The sequence below is a fragment of the Vanellus vanellus genome (assembly GCF_965231255.1).
Source record: "Vanellus vanellus genome assembly, chromosome: 13".
Classification (NCBI taxonomy): Eukaryota; Metazoa; Chordata; class Aves; order Charadriiformes; family Charadriidae; genus Vanellus; species Vanellus vanellus.
In genome coordinates, this window is record NC_138918.1 from 12,002,316 (window position 1) to 12,020,449 (window position 18,134).

The 18,134-nt window shown below is 47.5% G+C and overlaps 1 protein-coding gene across 1 annotated transcript in view; it reads right to left on the minus strand.

Annotated features, from left to right (window-relative positions):
• Positions 1-12,257, minus strand: part of SGCD (sarcoglycan delta) — a 349,935-nt gene extending 337,678 nt beyond the window's left edge. The window contains exon 1 of the mRNA XM_082489858.1: positions 12,211-12,257. The gene's annotated coding sequence lies outside the window, so the exon portion shown is untranslated. The remainder of the gene's footprint in view (positions 1-12,210) is intronic.
• Positions 12,258-18,134: the final 5,877 nt, after the last annotated feature.

Below are 18,134 nucleotides of genomic sequence, written 5' to 3' on the forward strand. Positions count from 1 at the left end.
GGCCGGTGGCAGACAGGAACCAGTCGGGTCTCCAAAACACTGCCTTATTCAATCCAACTGCAGCAACTCCCCATCGTTTTTTGTCGTCCCCCCCCCCCCTTCGTGCTTATCATCTCGCTTTTATCTGGCGGCATTTTAACAGCTGTTTTCTTATCACGTTAAACTGACATCTCTGACAAAAAAACAAATGTCTAATTCGCCGGGATTTCCACACAGTATGCTACAGGGGAGCAAAGCTCTACTGAACCACACTGTCTATTTGCCTGAGCACAGATTTTACTCTTTAACCAAATACATTTTCCATCCTCAAAAAATATCAAATGGGAGAAAAAAAAAAAAGATTCCTCGGTGACAATCTTTTACTAAAACTTTCTCCTCCCAAAAATAGTAGAGCAGCCCTCCAGCTGGTGGCACAACTGGCACAGTGCGGGGAAGTCAATGGAGCTACGCTGATTTAGGACAGTTAAAGATCTGGCCTGGAGATGAGCCATGTGGATTACTTTCCGCTTGAATTTCAACTAATTCAAGGGGTTTGGGGTTGTTTTCTTTCTTTAGTTTATCTCTGGATGTGCTGTAAAGCTACAGTCACTAACGGCCAACTCTAGCATTTTTTCCTAAATATTCAGAAACTTTCTTGAATATTTAGGAAGCACTTACCTATGAGATTCTTTCAGGCGTGCTGCCTTTGGATTTGGACCCATCTTTTCTAGCACAGCCACCTACTCTGCCATCTGAAATAGCCCCTTAACCCACAGATTGAGGCAGCTACTTTTGATCAAGAGGTGAAAAACCACAGATTAGCTCTGAGCTTTAAAACAAGGGAAGAGGAAAAAAAAACAAAACAAACCAAAAAAAAAAAAAGCCACACAAATTCAAGCAAGCAGGGAGGCTTTGGGACCCCCTTCCCCGCCGTCAGTCGGAGCGATGTGGCTCTGGCTGCTGGCATTTTTGGGTCCTTGTGCGATACGGTCTGCTCTCCCTCTGCTGAGCAATCCAAGCACTACAGAGAATAGCGGTTGCTACAGCCTTGCAGCAAGAGGTCCTCGAGTCGTGTCAGTATTACAAACTTCAATTCTCAGGCTAACACCAGCAAAAAAAAAAAAAGGAAAAAAAGCCCCGGAGACCTGCTCAGCCCCACGCTCCCACCTCACCCACCGGGATGCGCCCCGAACCTCCAGACAGACAGGAAAGGTTTTAACTAAACAGTTCTCCCAGGCTGCTATGTTTCCAAAGAAGAAACGAGCCTGTGTTACTGCTCACGTGTTCTTCCATAAAAGGAATGGATAAAACGCTATACTGACACTTCAGCTGCTGGGGTGATCCTAGCAGATCCTGGCTCATCCCAGCAGTGGAGAACACCTCCCTGGACATGGTCCCAACGCTGCTCTTCTGCGGTCACAGCACTTCTCCGACACTCAACCTGACAAACCCCACCGTTCCCTTGGGAATAAGAGGGGCAATAATGGGAATATTACCATAAGCCAATACAACCAGCTCACCATTTTACAACGCGCTAGATGCGAGGAGCTTTCTGTGCAGCACCAGATTCTTAAAACCATCATTAAATTAAAAAATAAAAATAATAAAACCACAGTGTCCATATGACATTCTCTGGCTAAACTGAGCGGTGCTGTTGAGATTTTACAAAGTTTTCACCTCCGTGAGGAACCAGTGTCCTCCCTTGCCAGGCAGAGAAGCAGATAATCACCTGGTGCTCCATCTTCAGTGAAAAGCAAGATCCCCTGTATTTAAAAGGCTGGGAAAAAAAAAAAAAAACACAAAAAAAAAACCCACAACCCAACCACACATCCATTTTCACTAGCTGTACTCACATTCAACAGAAGAGCAGCTAAAAATATGTCAGAAATCAAGGAGGGGTAAAAAATAAAATAAAAAAAAAAAAAAAAAAAAGAAGAGGCTCAACACCAGAATGGCAAGATTTCAAGCGTGACCCAGTGCCCAGTAATGTCAATAGGATCCTTCTGAACCATTTCAAAAGGAGTCAGATACAAGGCACGTCCAGGCGAGCTGCGATTGAGCACAGCTGACTGAGGTAGAGTAGAAAAAAAGCAGAGAATTCACAGGGAAAACACAGATGCCCGAGTCATACCACCCCTTGATTAGTGGGCTGGGAAAAAACATTCTTTTCTTTTCAATATTTAGCCTCAAACTGAAAAAAAAAAAAACCAAAAGAAAAATACCAGCTTTTCCATAAGACCCATCTTAAACCCAGGGAGGGGAGTGCAAAAAGCAGTTAAGACCCAAGACTTTTCAAGGTTATTTAAAAAGACATCGCAAAGTTCTTTACTGCGTTTTGTAACCTACTGCCTACCCCCAAAAAAAGTTAACAATGTGTTTTCAAGCTACTCGAGGCATATTCAGTAAAAATCTTTTACCAAATTCAAGGAGAGACAAGCTGTTAGCTGCATGGCGTGCCGGAAAGCTGCAGATGAAACGCAGAGAGTTCCTATGCGTTCACTCCAGATGCAAAGATTCAAACGTTTTCAGTTACCTCATTACTCAAACTTTGTCATTAAGCTACACCTAAAGTGCCATCTTGCCAAAACCCCTGGAAAAGCATCGAGGTAGCTGTTAATTATTTTTCTGACAATCACTCGGGAATCGTTTCCCGGGTGAGGAAGCGTGGGCTGGCACAAAGCCTGCCTCCGCTTGGGTTCCGGGCACCAGCGCCATCCAGGCGTATGTGCTGGTGCCCAGAGACACACGGACTCCGAGGAGGAGAGCCGTGCGCGAGCTTTGAGGCTGAGACACTTTCCACTTCAAGCACACCTTAAGGGACCCGATGCAAACCGATAACAGGGCTTGGGATTCTCCCAAATGAAATAAAAGCCGGAGTAGGCAACGGAGAAAGTTAATTTTTCACCTAGAGAACTGCAGTGTTAGAAGACTGCGCTGGAGGTTTTAATCAATGCAAGTGAATCTTTTATATTTTTCTCCAGCATTCCCAAAATAAGTCAATAAGATGCACTTTCTCAGCACAGAGTGACCATTTCCCAGCAAGCTTGAGTTCAAGTCTTTATCAAAAGAACTAAAGAAACGCGTTATGATTTCAAAGAAAAATAGCAAGCAAGGAAACAGAAGCAGCAGGGTAACCCTACGAGGCGCAGTAGGTTTTCAGAAAAAACTTTTTACTTCTTTTATTCTTGAGGGTAATTAGAAGCAAACAAAGACTAGCCTAACCGGACATCGCTGGTGCACAAAAACACCTGCAGCTACCCCGGCCCTTAAGAACAGCAAAACATTTGGAAAATGCACACCGCCGTCAGACACTATCTAAAGGCACTTCCAAATCCAGAACCTCCTCTCCCGGGAGGGAAACCCACCTACCTGTCCATCTGCTTCGCCACAATTCAACTCCTTATGCATTCAAGCAACTTCTATTGCACCCACCGAGCAACCCATCACCGAGAGGATCTGTGCAGGCGTGTGGTGTCCACACACATCACCTTAAATAAAGAGCAATACACCACGTTAGGTAACACACTTCCATGTAATTATGAACACCTGAATAAGTGGCCCTGCCTCTCCGCAGGTTTGCATACAGAGTCCCTCTCGGCCAAATGGAACGCAGGCAAGGAGCTTTCTCGCATCATGAGTCAATTTACAATCCCACCTTCAGCTGGAGCCGGGATCATCTGTCTCTCCGAGCATTTAAAAAAATAAAAGGGAAAAAAAAGTCCCTCCATAATTTCCTTTTTGTAATACTTGGTTTGAGCACACAAAACAAAAGAGCTGTCACTTCACAAGTTTTAAAAGCTTTAAGCAAAATTAGCTATTCTAAGTTACCTGTAAAAGAAAAGAGGTGCAAATGAAAAACATCAGGGGCATAGGATCCATGATTCCTCAGTGTCAGAAGTTTCCAGAAGGCACAATAAGGATAGAGTCAACATCCTTGGCACACTCCAACACAACAATTTCAAGGACTTCAAGGGGCAAAGACAAAGGTAATTTTTCAGCGGCTGCAACAGCTCTACCTATGCTAATCAAAGGGTTTAGAAGCAAAGTTCACACACTGTATTACTCAGACATGATGCTCTCAAAAGAGCTTTTACTATAAGGAATCTTGTCTGGCTTGTTTGAAAATGATGACTCTTATTTTTCCATTTATCAGTATAATTTTTTCCTCAAAATACAATCCAAAATAGAGCTCTTCCTCAGGAAAGAAAAAAAAGAAAAAAGGTTTGAAATACAGGAGTGGATTCTCAACAGATATGTATCAGCATGAGAAGTCAATGGAATTATGTTAATTTATGCCAAATAAAACATAACCAAGATTTCTCTCCTTTGAGACGAAGCTGGGATGATTACGGTCACTTTCAGCAGATGCTACTGCTCTCAGCACAGGGCACGAGAGCTCATTCCCATGCCTATGTAGTCACAGAGCAAATACATCTGTTAGCAGGAGGACTCAGTTCTGCACGTTAATGCAGTAACGTCACTGGCTGACCTATTCTGCCCAGCACACAACTGAGAGTTGTTCATTTTTCTTTTCAATGAGACACTATGCAAGTGTTGATTTAATGGTTCATTTATCAACCCCTCTGAATATTAAGCAATTCATTTTGACTTAATTTGGACAATTCAATTTCACCCATCCTTTCTCTCCCCTTGAAAAATGTGAATCGTTGTCTAGGGAGAAGCCGTTTTAAAAGTTGACTTAACAAAAAGTACTTTGATCCACAGGCTTTATACCCTTTCATAGTCTGATGTATATATATGACTTTTTTTTTCCTCTTACATATTATACCTTAAATTTACAAATGCTAAAGCAAAGACACTTCAATGAACATTCTTAATGCTGCAGACCAAAATGCATCTTCTGCAGTATCAGCTGCTCCTTAAGAAGCCCACCAGAAAATGAAATGCATCGTCAATACAACCAACAAGCCCGGGAAATTCTGTAACACTTCGGGAAAGGAGCTTCTCATTGAAAATCCATTAATCCGTTACTTCTCTTAGAAAGTTTTTGTTGCCGGATACATTTTTCCCAACAAGAAATAATAATAATAACAATAATAATAATAATCGATGCAGGAAACCCTCCTTATGCCGTAGCCCTTGGTGCGCGCAGTCCCTCACAGCCAGAAGTTGGCACCCGGGCGAGCTCCGCGCACAGCCCAGCGCCGGCCCCGCTGCGGGCCGGGGTTGGGGTCGGGGTCGGGGTCGGGGTCGGCGCGGCTCGACGGGACCCACCGGGCTCGGGGCAACCTCCCCCCGGCGCCCGACCAGCCGCCGGACCTGTTGGTCCCCTCCGTCCCCTCCCCGGTACCCACCCGCATCCCTCGCACAGCCGGTCGCTCCCACAGCTGTTTTGGGTTTGGGGGTTTTGGGTTTGGGTTTTTTTTTTTGTGATTAAGCCAGATTTCTGCCCGTTTTCACCTGCTGCTCCCGCGGTGCCGGATTCCCCCCTCCGCAGGACCCGCACGCATTTCACATCCAGCCCCCTCCCCGGTCCGGTCCGGTCCGTCCCCGCCGCGGCATCCCCGCCACCGGCAGCACCTGCGCGGCCGCCCCGCGGAGCCCGAGCCCCGGCGGGGGCAGTGGGGGTCACTTCCAAAAGTCCCTTTCACCATGGCCACGGGAGCCTCGCCACCCTCCCCCGCACACCCCGCATCCATCCCTCCCTCCCTCCATCCCACCGCCCCCGGCCGAGCCCTGCGGGGAGCCAGCCGGCACCCCCCCTCCCCGCCGCCGCCGAGAGCCACTTTTCCCCTCCTCCGGGAAGGAAAACGCGGAGCCACCGCGAGGCGCGGGAGGGGATGCGCGGAGGGGGAACCGCCACCCCTACGCGGGAGCGGCTTACCCGAAGCACCGCCGGTCCCCTCCACGGGCAGCTCCGGTCAGACCCCCCCCCAAACTCCGCCAAGTCCGGGAGCGGGGCCGGGGCGGGCAGAGCGCACACACACACACACACACACACACACACACACCCCCCACACACACACAAACCCCCCCCCACCACCCCCCGGCACTCACCGGGGCGGGACAGACCCCTCAGGACATCATGCCGCCGGGGCCGCCGCCGCGGCCGGGGAGGGGGGGAAGGGGAGGGGGGGGAGGAGGAGCGCGGGGCCGGCGGCGGGAGCGGCTCCGGCGGCGGCGGACGGGGGGGGGGGGGGGGGGGCGCGGCGCTGCCTCACGCCGCGGCGCAGAGCCGCGCCGCCTCCCACACGCGGCCGCCGCGACCCGGCCCCGCCGGAGGGGGGGGGGGGGAGTGGAGGGAGGGGAGAAGGGGGGGGGGGCGGACCCGGCCCCGGTTGCTCCCGCCCCGCCCCGCCCCGCCCCGCCCCGCCCGCGCCTCCGCCGGCACCGGGACCACACGGCGGGAGCGGCTCTGCTTTCCTCATACATCTTCTGGGGTTTGGTTTGGGGTTTTTTTGTGTTTGGTTTTTTTTTTTTTTCCCCTCCTCTCTCCTCCCTCCCCCTTCTTTTATTTCTTTTTCCTTTCACCCCACTTTCCTCCTTTCCCCCCCTCTTTTCACCCCACTTCTCTCCCGTTTCCCCCTTCTCACCCTCCCTTCCCATTTTCCCATCCCCTCCCCCCCCCCATTTCTTCTCCCTTCCTCCTTTTTTTTTTTTTTTATATTTCTGTTCCTCCTCCTTTTCCCCATCCCTCTGCCTACCAAAGCCTTTTAGCCAAGGAGATCGTGGCCGCCAGCCAAGCAGCCTCTCTCTCCCAGGAGATGGCCAGGGGCTGGCAGAAGCAGGTGGCCCGGGGAGGACCGGGCAGCAGCAGCCACCATGTACAGCACACCCCCCACATATTCCCCCCGGGACCTGACCGGACCCGACCCGGGCACAGCTGGCACAGGAGAGCACTCCCAGGGCCATCCCTTCCCTGCCGCCCTTGGGAGGGTTAAGATAAGGGAGAGTTAAGATACGCCGGTGCAGTTTTTCCAAAGGATGCAGCAAAAATCAGGGAAGCAAGGTCTATTTTTCATTTCATCCCGAGCAGCCCACCCTGCTCCTGCCGCACTGAGGTACCCTCAGCATCCCAACCCTTAGGTCCAGCTGGACCCCGAGCACCCAACCTGCAAAGCATCGCGGAGGCAGCAGGCACTCAGCTCCCCAGCGTGTGCTACGAAGGCTTCAGTAGCAACACTGCTCATTTTCCCTTTGAGTTTCATGCGTTGGAGATGGTATCGGTGGAAGTGGGGGTTTTTCTACCTTAAAAAGTTGGTTGTTTTGCCACTATATGCTTTGGTCTTACCAGATGCCAATGAACGCTATCCATCCACGGTTTATTCCGGAGCTAAGGACCAAGGTAGAAAATTAAAAGAGTTCTCAATAAACTCAGTAGCTACTGACTGCTGTTTGCCAGGACAGGCGATACTTGTACAAGAACTTGTCCATCACGTGCCCGCGTGCTGCTCTTCCCTCCTCTTTGTGAAGCCCCTCACTTCCCATAAAATTTCAATAAAGTGCCGGGTTTTGGTTCATGGGAGGTCTGTAAAATCAGTACCCAACTACACGATATCAAGCAGAGGCTCCAGCTAAAAACCAAAACCTATGCTGAAGCTGTTATCCCATTTCAGATCTCCTTCCCTCTCTCCAGGTTAAGGACTGGGGTGTTTTTCTTTTCTGTACTGATGAACCCTGGAAGAACTTAAACAGCAGTATGACTACAAAAATCAGAGGGATTGCATCCGGCGATTTACTTGAGTTGTTACTACTAGACTATAAAGTTAATCATTGGACGATTAGAAAATTTGCTTCTTACAAAAGTTTATCAAGAGTTGGTTGAGGTCTTTCACTTTGTGACTCGCTGAGTTCCTGCTGTGCCACTGAACCTCACTATCACTAAAACAGCACCAGATAAAATTAAATGAAGTATATATAAAAAAAAAACCCTGATTAACATGAAGTTTCTTTTTTCCATCTCAATATCACACAGTTTGAAGGCCTGGTGAAGCCGTTTTCTTGCCCATCTAAATGACGACGAGTGCTTTTGAACACTGCGTGGAAAGTGCACAAGAGTCCTGCCCTATACGCACACCTCTGTACACGCACTGCTTCTACGTGTTGTAGGTTACATGGGAAATTCCTGTGTTCATCTCATCTCCAGCTACAAGAACAGTGGAAGTACTGAAGATATTTGACAGACCGACAGAACATAAAAGCACGTCAGCAAAACTGCGAAGTATCAAGTGCCATAAATTTCATCGAGTCAGGCCAGCAACGAATTTGACCTATGGCTCTTCGTTTTCTTTTTTTTTTGTTATTCTTTTTATTTTTAATTCTTCCCTCCTGAAAATTCATGGCAGTTGGTGTCCTTCGTTTGCACTGCTTTGCACTGTGCACTGGATCCAGTTGGCCAGCGATGGCAGGGACTGCTGATTCCATTTAGTTACCGGAAAAAGCAATAAAAGCAAATATGTTTCCCTAAGGCCCCAGCCCAGAGCGATGAAAAATCCAGACCAACAAACACATTATGTTAAAATCAGTCTTGAATGTCATCTCTTTTCCCACTGAAAAACAAAAGTAGGAAAAGACTATACCAGGCAAAGTGAAATACAAATGATGGACCCTTCCCAGCTCTAGTAATTGCATCCCAAATATATCCCCAAGGGGGGGAAAGAGTCTCCACCCCAGAACTGGGCAAACCCTAATCACATTTCAGATGTGCCACGAACACACAAATGCCGTATGGCCATAGCTAAGATTATTTAAAGTTATGGGGTCAGTGACAGCAGCAGCTGCTGCTCCTGACCTCAAAGGACTCACGGTTCTGGTTAATGCAAACTCTTGTCCTCCCATTTCTCACTGGGACTTACTGGGATGTGAGCTGTTCTTCGAGCTGCTGCGATGGGTTCCCAGTGCTGTACTTACCACAGGCAGGAGTGTACTGCAGGGGCAGAGGAAAAGGCAGCGCGGGCAAAGGTAGAGTAACTTTTCCCGTTAGAGATGACTCTACTTATTTTAGAAAGGAACAGCTCATTATTGTAGAAAGGAACAGCTGCTGCTCAGGTTTGCCAGCACCCAGCACTCAAAAACTGTGAGTGAGAGACTCAGAAATAGGATGATTGTCTGTAAAACAGTCTGATGTTGGGGAAAAAAAAAAAAACACGCCTCTTTTTATTTGGCTCGTGATTACTAAGTCTGCAGGGATCCTTTTTTTTCAAGCATTTTCCTTAGTTCGTGAGGAGCAGAGATCCACTTATTTTTTTTTCTTCCTTTCTTTTTTTTCTTCCTTTTTTTTAATGAATGCTGGGATTCTAATATAATCAACTAATTCCAGGAGCTGAGGCTTCGAGATAAAAAAAAAAAAAAAAAAAAAAAGTATACCATGTCGCAAAGCTCACAATGTAATCTCATTGCATTGCCATTGGCAGCGGTTCACTTGGCTCTGGAAATAATAAAGTGGGAGACTGAAATGACAAACAAACCGGAGATCCAAACCGAAGTACCACCGGGGAATGCAAAGCAGATGGCCAGCTAAAGAAGACGAGCCCAAAGAATCGCTATAGTCTTAGCGGGAAGATTACTGACAGCATCCACCGTGGTGGCCTCCGTCCTACGAGCTTGCCTGGCACGGTTTGCGTCTTGATGTCCCTGTCACGAATTATTATTAAGAGAAGTAAACAAGCTAGAGAGTCCTCTCAATTACAAATCATTTGTGCACCCTCTCGTAGCAAATAGGGAGATTCGAGAGCACTGGAGAGCCCACGCGCGGGTCAGGAACAAATCTACATTTCTATGCCACCGTCAGCCTACGTTGCTTACTTGAACTGGTCATTTAGCTATCACAAAGGTAACATTGACGTGTGCTTTCAGGAAGAAGTGATTACTCAGCATGCTTCTATTAAAATGTCTGCTTTGTTTCAATATGCCATAATATAATTTTGCCAAGAGTATTTATTTAAAAGTTGCAAAATTAAGCCTCTGCTAAACAGGAGCCGGCACAATGGAAATTAGATTTCGGGACTCCCCATAAATATGCAAGTGTGAGCATATGAAATCACATGTAGCAATTCATTTTCAGAAAGAGGAAAAAACCCTAAATCACCTTGTCTTCTGTCATATCCAGTTTGCTCAGCAGAGGAAAACACATGAATATCAACTGTGACCATTTGAACTGAGCAGTGTGGTAGAACGCCCTGCAGAGCTCCATCGGGACTGATCCTTTCTGCTTACCCTAATCAATACATTGCTTTATTGGAGAAGAAAACAATTATCGTGGAGCAGGTTTCAGGCTGCCAACCCCAGCAGATTCTCTGCGCCGCCAAATAGGATTTCTCTTTAGTTCCCGTCCATCCCTAGCCCTTAGCAAAGCTGCCCTGCCTTCTTGTGCTTCTAAGCATATAGCCATCTTCTTCAATTTTTCACTCTTTCTACCAGTGCAGAAATGCAATGTTTAACATTGACTAAAATCTATGTGCTCTCCTCTGTGCCCGTCCACAGGGATCGGGATTTTGAACTTTGGACTCAGCAGGAAAAGTTTTTCCACGAGCACCTGGAGCTGAATTCTACCCACCATATTTGTGGGTGTTGCTCCATTACCCGTCGGTTTGGAAGAAGCAGGATTTAATCATTTGGGGATGACAGTGAATTACAGCCCCATGTGAATGGACACAGCGCTCCCGTCCCCCTCTCCCAGCCCGTCTGCTCACAGGCTGGTGCATCACTGGAGCGCAGCCAGGCAGCCATAGAAATGCATTGAGCGAATAAGGTCTTCCTTCCCTATCAGCCAATAAAGATAATTACATAGGCCAGCATATATTAATTTGGGTTCAGTCCTTTTCCCACTCAAATTAACGTCGGTTTTGCCATTGACGCTGATGTTAGCAGAAGCTGGCCCAACATCACAGAGCTAAAATTAGATCGCTGCTACAGTTTTGATGGTGTCCCCCTTTCCCCTGCACCACCCGGCCGAGGGAGTTACTGGCCCAGCGGGGAATCGGTACTAATTCCAGCAGCAGCCCAGGTATCCAAGGCATGGAGCCGACGGGCTCTCGACACCTACTGCAGGAGCTCAGGCAGCCCAGTGGTGATCAAAGTGGCACCATCTCCACCCCCACCACACCGCTGCCGGGCTGCCGGGCACGCTCGCCCCTTGGGAACTCATTGCCAAAACCTGCGCTAAATGAGGGCAGAGAAGGAGACGGGCACAGAAAATCCTTATCCACCGGGGCTCGGAGGCAGGGGAGGGCAGCTTTCGGCGTGGGTGCCCAGGCGCGCTCACTCGGGCGGGCGACGCACACCGCTATCCTCGGAGAGGCCCCGTACAGGGCTGTCAGATTTTTTTCCGGTTTCCACAATGCAGAAGTCGCTTGTTATCGATATCGGTGATGCCACTCAAAAAATCAGAGGAGATCCATCACGGCCCGTGAGGTTATTCTGGTGTAACGAGCAGCCCCCGGGTCTCATTTTTCAGAAGTGAGACGCAGCCCTTACATCTCCCTCTCCGTGCTGCGCTAAGCCACGTAGGTGGCGGCTCAAGGCAAGGCTCGCGGGGCTTTCCTGCAGTCCAGCAACTCGCTCTCTCCCACCATACGTGGGGATGCGGATGCACGCGGATACACACATACACACGCATATATAATTGTCCTCCACAGTTTTCCTCCGAAAACAGTATTTTTTCCTTTAGGCAGCAGTCTGCCTCTCGGTGTGTCCGAGTATACAGATATACAGACGTTTACCAGCCAGGCTGAAAAGTCTGCTCAGCCCCACTTCCATGGAGCGCACGTAGCGCCCCGATTTGCACATATCTTGGAAACGCAAACAGTTCCTCTCTCTTTATATTCTGCTGCTACAATAACTTTGCAGACAACTTTGCTTACTGGACTTGTATCACGGTGGGTGTAACTACCGGCGATAGCTTGCCTGCTACTCGGAGCAGAGTCACATGCTGTGATTGCTCATATGCCGTTCAGATTCTCTAACAACTGAGAGAGAGAGCGGAAAAAAGAGAGGAAAAAAAAAAAAAGACAACTATTTCTAACCGAGACACATTCCTCTGTTGTCTCTGCCTCGGCTGCGAATGCTGTTACACTGATTTCCTTTAACTGGTCAATCCCCGCCCTGTTTCCACAAACACGGAAAGCAACTGTTTATAATTCCAAACTCCCAGCCTTGTGCCAGATAACATTTGCAGATCAACTGCCAAGGCAAGCTTCAGACAGAAAAAAAAAAAAAAGAAAGAAAAGAAAGAAGGAATGGCAGATTAAACAGATGAGCTCTGATTCTTACCTTCAGAAGCAGACTTCGCTCAAAGCCCACAAATACTTTTACTTTGCTGGAAGTCTCTGAACTATTTTTAGCTTCCCTCGGGGATGCCATATAGGGAGAGCAGCCCCCTCCCTATCATTACTAATCTGCTTAACATAACAGCAGGACACCTGCTGCTGGTGAGTCATGCTTTGTGTGAAGCTAATGGTATATATATAGGCAAAACGTAAAGACAATTGCTTATTTTCCCCCATACCCCACGTGTTGGTTGTGTCGTCCTGTTACTCTAGGCAAAGCAAATCAGTGCAAAGAAGACAAATACACAGGATAATTCATGTTCTCTTCAGACCAGAAACTCTAGAGAGGTTTAGCAGAAGTATACTCGTTTGTATTTGTGGCATGTATACCTGTGTATTTATCTGTACTCATACACACGCACAGAGCGATTACGTTCTCGCAAGCTCCTGCTCCGGTACATGCAAACTAGTGTTTTCAGTGAAAACATGAATGGAAATTTAATGATCATAAATCTAAAGCTCCATCCCGAACCCATCTTTCCTACTCACACAGAGTAAGAAAGAACAAGCATGGAAAAGGGACATATCTAGGGGAAACTCAGGTCTATAACCTGCTCGCATAGAGAAGAGAAACTTACCACACGTTCCCCGTATAAGCTTCCGGATCTGGAGCAGAAGTAGCTTAGTGGTTGCGCAGTGGCTGTTAAACATCAGCTGTATTCCCCTTTGTTTGCTTCACAGCCGTTGCTTGCAGTGACAAATATATATATAGAACAACCCTTTGGTCTGTGCGAGGAGCCTGATTTAGCTCTCCCTTCCAAGCCATGCATTTCATCCTCATGGGCCACACTTCTACGCTTTTGAGAGCTGCAGTAAAGAGCTGCTAGGTTTGGCTTTGTGATCTCTGGAAGATCTCTCTTTTATTCCTTTTCCCGTCTCTCTCTCTCCTTTTTTTTAATTCTATTTTATTTTCCTAAAATGTGAAGTTTTGGTTATTTTTGTCTTTGAAGAAAGGCATTGTCCTGATCTTCTGCCTTGGGCAATACTTCCATTCGTGATGGATACTGGTACTCACCCTTCTTAACCTTAGCTCACCCTACTGTCCCTAAATTCTGTAACTTAGTCACTCTTATTAGAGACAATGGTAAAACGTCCACTAGCACCAGTGGAAATCGGATGAACATCTACAGCAAATGCTAGAACACCTACCAGTAACCTTAATTGTCATGGGCAGAATCAGCGTCAGGCAATGCGACACACGAAGCCATCCCCTGACTGATACAACCACATAAGCCTGTATGTTCATATAAACACACCTGGAGTATTCAATGGATAGTGAAACACTTTCTGTAGGTTTATAAAACCATCATACTGAATGTATTGCAGTAGAATGTTTTTTTAAATATATGTAGACACCCCTGTTCCCAGAGAACTCTGTAGTTTTTCAAATACATTACTTCAGAGTATTGCTTCTTTTTTTTTTGCCCCCACACCTTTTTTTTTTTTGGCCTTTTTTTTTTTTTTTCCGCTTTTCCTCTCTATCTCCTCCTGTTGAACTGGAAGAGGGATAGTAGACACTGAGCAGCTCTCCCAGTCTCCCAGCCTGCCTGGTACCCCTTCTCTAAGAGGGGCTGAACTCGGCAGCAGCAAATGGCCAATTTTTCCTTCTTTGAGCAGCTTGGGGACACATGCTACATAAAACCTCTCAAAAGATGAATGAAGCTCCTAAAAAATGGCATTTACATATGTTCTAGGCTCTCTGAACCGAGTTCAGAAACACATTTCAAACTCATTAATTTAAAATAACCCCTGGCAAATCAACATCTTGCTACTTAAAATGACCAGCTGCCAAATCCTGAATGGGGGAAAGGATTGCAACATGCCCCCAAACACCAGCCCTGGGTGTCCTCCGCCAAATAAAGGTATGAAAAAAACCCCCAGCCATGGGTCCTGCCCCTTCTGTATCCAGCTGCTCTTCTCCAGCTTCTGCCGTAGCAGCAGCAGCAGCAGGATTTCAGGCAGACAGACCCTGAAGCGTTTGCAGTTTTCATAGTTAAAATAAAATACGTGCCCGTGACCCAGAGGCTCCGCAGTCCTCTGTTCCCCCCTAGTGACCGGCGCACACTGAGGGCGTTGGACCAGTGCGTCGTTCCAGCTCAACACAGCTGCTGCGTCCCCGAACCACGAGCAGCAGAAGCTCTGGCTTTGGGCTTCAGGAGTTCCTCTCCGCTGCCAAAACCCCATCCAAAGCCCCTCTCCACACCCGCCTTCATCTCAGAAGGAGAGGAGTAACCAGCTGCACCGGGGAGAGCTACAAACCGAGCGCGGGGGTCAGCTCTCCCCTGCCATTCCTCCGACGATAGCCTGAGCGTGCCGTTAACGTCTTAACTAACACGGCGCCTTTATACGTCTGCTAAACAAAAAAGTAGAAGCAGAAGGGGAAAAAAAATCCCCAAACTCCTCGGCATGTCTGCCTTGAATCCCAATTGGAAAAGAATTGTTTGCCTCAATTCTAAATGTATTTAGAATATGGAGCATATATTTCCAAAGGATGTTTTGTATTTACAGCGTGTCTGTCTGGTTATACTGCTGCAATGTAATTGTTTTCCTGCTGAGAATTATAGCAGTGAAGTTACTCTGGGTACGATTACAGCTAATTATAGTTTCGCTTTGGAATTTAAAGGCTCCCCTGCAACACTCCCTCCTTCCCATTTAGAGGCACCGGCCTCGGAGCATGTTGTGACTGCTGCCCGTGACTGTAGTAACCGCGGTCCCAAAGGGCGCTGCCAGCTGCGTGACATGCCGATGCATTTGAGGTTTAGTTGCTAGAAAAGGGTAAGTCATTACGGTAATGGTGTGAGGGGAAATCTATAAAGAACACCCTACACCGAGGCTGTAGCCGAGACAACCTCAGCCCAAACTTTGCAAAGCAGCTATGTTCAGGGTGGTTAACAGCCGAAGAGCGGGGAGGCGTTCACTCCTGTGCACAGCCTGAGCACAAGGTGACTGCTTTACCGTCAGGAACGGAGCCCCGCAGCACGGCTAAGAGGGCAGACACGGCTGGGCGAAGCCGTGGTGAATTCACCGGCTGCTCCCTGATGGGAAACGCTTCTTGACATTTTTCACAGTTGCTCCTTTTGCCTCGAAATCTTTAGAGCTTGATGCTGGAATCAGGTTTGCATCATAAATCTCTTCCTTCTCTCATAGCTTTGCCTGTCGCTGCTGATCCTCCCGAGCAGAGAGCTGAGCCCCGGCGCTGCCGGAGCAGCCCGAGGTGGCCTCGGCGTTAGCTCCGCACAAACCGTGTTGATGGCAGCGGAGCGATGCAGACCCTTGAAGAAACCCTGCCGGGGCTCTGGAGCCGGCCGGGGCAGAGCGCGCCCGGGCACCCCGTCGCTCTCCCTGCCCCAGTGACACAGCTCCGGGAACAAATGTACTCCATTGCTGAGCGGCACCTTGTGTTTCCAAACAAAATGTCAATGAGCTTTCCAGATTAAAACATCAAAAATGTATGAGCAACAACTGTCACACGCGAGGAAGCTAATAACACCGGTAGGGTTTTTCCTTTCGAAATCAGGTAAGATCATTTTTAATATCAGCGTGTTCATATGCAGTTATAGTTTCATCAAGTTGAAGGCCAGGAAGACTCATTAGATCTTCATTTGACCTTATAACAAGCCATTGTATTGTACCTAGCTATTTCTAATCAAACACAGCTGTAAGTCCCAAGAAATTCAATAGTGGAGAAAAGCAGCAAGTCTGACTCCAGAGCCATCAAAAAGCAAAGAATCCTCTTTTTTTTTCTCTTGATAATTTGCTCTAATGACTAAAATCACCTCCCAGTTAAAAAAAAAAAAACAACAACAACAACAACAAAAAAAAAAAAACGAAAAAAAACCACCACAGCCCACACCTTATTTATATTTATATTATGATATATTATTATATTACGATATCTGGTTCAGCTTTCAGATATAGGTTCTTCTTTCACATTCCTCTCCCTTTAGGACAGAGTATTTTCTTTCCAGAAACAGTCTCATGTACAAAAAAAATCACCTCAGACCTTTATTTTGGCCAACGAAACACACTGAGCCTTTCAGGACTCCTACTGTAAAACATTTCCTCAGACCCTCAAATAATTTTAGCAGTTTTTTCCTACCCATTTTCCAGCTTTTCCATATCCTTTCAAAGTTTCAACATAGTATTTTGCTATTTGAGACCTAGATTTAGTGATGTTGCACATAAAGGTAAAATTAACCCTTTTCCTGTACTTCACTGCTCCCTTGTTTATATATTTAAAGGCCACATAAATGCCTTTTGTCAGCTCATCAGAGCGGGATCGATGTGCAGAGGCTTTTTGGAGCGCTGCTCCCTTCATCCCACGCTCCGACCCGCGCCACCCTGCGCTCCGTCCTGCACTCCTGCCCTTGCACAGGCCAACACGTGGTGCGACGGATTCCTCCTCCTCTGTACCAAAAGATTCAGCTTCCCCCGTGCCAGTTTCCTTTCCTCTTCACCGCATACCACTCTCTTGATCTTTGCGCTTCGTGAAATTTTTTCATCTTGTGTTTGGCTACGGACCATTGATACAAACAATGGAGAGCTTTGGTACTTACACTTAACCCTCACGTGCCCCAGAAACCACAGGTCCTGATTCTCCATTCACAGCTACTTGTTGAGCTCTGTCAGACACTTTGTAATCCATTTCATGTATATTCTAAAGTTACTGAATAGTGATAATGTTTAATCAGCGCGCTATTCAGCGCCAACTCAAACACCTTACAAAACTCTAAATGCACTAAATTGATACAATCGTTTTTGTCAACCAGACATGTAATATAATCAGGGAGTGAAAATTAGGTTTCTTTGATAAAGTTTGCCATAAAACCACGTCGTTTAGACTACTTACTAATTTACTTGTGCATCAGCTTTTGAATTATTTAACCCAAAATGATTACGGACTTACCAGCCTGCTTGAGCCTTAGCAAATACTTCCTCATAACAACCCTTTGTCTAAAATGGATATAGACACGTTTCGTATGACCGGGCGAGCACTGACTCGTTCACGAGGCAGCTCTTGACTTTCAGGGAGACTGGACCGGGTTTGCCCCCTTTTGGAAGGTGTCACAGGTAAACCGGGCTTTGATGGGACCCGATGCCTCAGGCGGGGGCACGGTACCCAATTCCTCCCCGTACCCCCCCACCTCTGCCCTGCGCGCAGCGCCTTGCTAGCGCTCGTCAGGCAGACAGGCAAACGAACCCCAAAATCTCCAGTCTCGTTTTCTTTGCAAAAGCTCAGAAACAGCTTTACTAAAAGGGGGAGGGGGGGGGGACGGGGCACACGACGTGATTTGGGGCGTTTCTGCCCGTACCTGCCAGCACACAGCCGCTGCCGCACGTGGTCTTGTGATTTAGGGCCCCAGACACATCTGCTCTTTAACTACATTAGTGCAAAGCTAGAGCCATAATTTTATGAGCTGAAGGACAGACATGTTTAGGAAGGGATCCAGCTGCTGAGAGGGTTTTTATGCCCGTTTTCTACGCGAGGTCCATCCACAAAGACAAAAATTTCTTTGTACCAAAATCCACCCCTTTTTGCTCAGACCAGGTGATTTATTTGAAGGAGCCTAAGGGTGCCTGCGACCCCCGTTCCCTTTGCCCATTCCCCACCTTTCTCCTTTAAACAAGTTCATTTTGTCCTGCCAGGACCGCTGTTGCTTACCTCATCAAATAGTAACGAAACCTCAAGGAATTCAGCGGAGGGCTGTATGTTTTGCACATAAAGACACAGCGGCTTCTCAGCGCTGCCGCTGTTTTTCAGAAATCATGCAAAATGAAGCCGAGGCAGGGAGCCAAGCAAGGTACAAAACCGAAACCTTCATACTTTCCGAGTACTCCTCCTTTACCCTGCTGTCAGTAACTCAAAAC